This window comes from Wasmannia auropunctata, unplaced genomic scaffold, assembly GCF_000956235.1.
Source record: "Wasmannia auropunctata unplaced genomic scaffold, wasmannia.A_1.0 LD322480.1, whole genome shotgun sequence".
NCBI classification, from domain to species: domain Eukaryota; kingdom Metazoa; phylum Arthropoda; class Insecta; order Hymenoptera; family Formicidae; genus Wasmannia; species Wasmannia auropunctata.
The window spans coordinates 1-1307 of NW_012040410.1; the positions used below are offsets into that span (position 1 = coordinate 1).

The 1307-nt window shown below is 20.0% G+C and overlaps 1 long non-coding RNA gene across 1 annotated transcript; it reads left to right on the forward strand.

Annotated features, from left to right (window-relative positions):
* The first annotated feature begins 6 nt into the window (after positions 1-6).
* Positions 7-928, forward strand: LOC105460411. The gene is made up of 3 exons (XR_975827.1): positions 7-292; positions 371-469; positions 793-928. It is a non-coding gene; the product is annotated as an uncharacterized LOC105460411 (long non-coding RNA).
* Positions 929-1307: the final 379 nt, after the last annotated feature.

The following is a 1307-nucleotide window of genomic DNA, read 5'->3' on the forward strand; positions in this document are numbered from 1 at the left end:
TAAATTAGTGCTTGCAGAAGATACATCAAATATTGATATGTCTTCTGATGGATTACGTGAACAAAACAAAAAAAGACGACGTATTAAAGCAAAAAAATAACTGTCACATCGTCTTCAGAGGAAGATGTATGTTCAAACGAGGATGAAGACAATGATGTGAGGTCAAATAAAATCCTGCCTGATTATCCACAAATTGGAAACTTTGTATCATCTCACAAACAGCATATTGATAAATCACATAATTCTACAAGTTCATTAAGCAAAAAAACTTCTTATGTATTGAGCAGTAATGGTGAATATATCAATTTAGGACTATACATAATGTTTAAATTAAATCAAAAATTATAATTATAATTTTTTTACTTTTTAGTTGAAAATATTAACACTCAAATTTCCAAAAATAACAAAGAAAGAAATTTTACACTAAATCTTAATGGCGATAGCGACACTGAAAATATTTATACGCGAGGTAAGTTTTACTAAAATACTCCTGAATTTTAAATGTTTTATAGTAATATATGTATTACAAAACAAAATTATTATATGATTAAATATTATTATATGATATAAATTTATTATATGATTTTTATATAATTATATGATTTTATATAATTATATGATTTTTATATAATTATATAATTTTATATAATTATATGATTTTTATATAATTATATGATTTTATATAATTATATGATTTTTATATAATTGTAATAAATTTATTATATGATTTTTAATACTAAATAGTAGTATTTATTGTTATCATTAATATACTATAATTATATATTTTGCCAGAATATAAGAAGTTAGTATTAGGAAAACTGAATAAAATTATATATAAAATTAATACTCTTGAAAATAAAATCGATATATTGGAGGGAAAAATGCAATCAGCCAATTCTTTTAATGAAGAAAATAATATTCAATTGCCTATATCTACGTTCCAAGAATTAACAGATTTTGAAGAACAATTACAGGAAGTACATTTCAAGAATGAAGTGGTATTATATACTAATTTTTATTATTTTATTAGAATACTTTTATACTTAAAATTTAAATAAAGATACATATGTAATTATATGTACTAAAAACATTAATGTTTTTAATATTTTCTTTAATTCTTGTTTCTTATTTTTCTGTTTTTATTTTTTGGATTTAAGTTTATTTATGTCTATGCGGCACATTAATAGTAATGTTTAGTATAATAGTAAGTAATTTTCTAAAAACACTTTAGAAGAAAATTTATATTGTTGATCTTATATTATATTTTAATAAATTATATAAATTACTAGTAGTTTACTAATACTTTA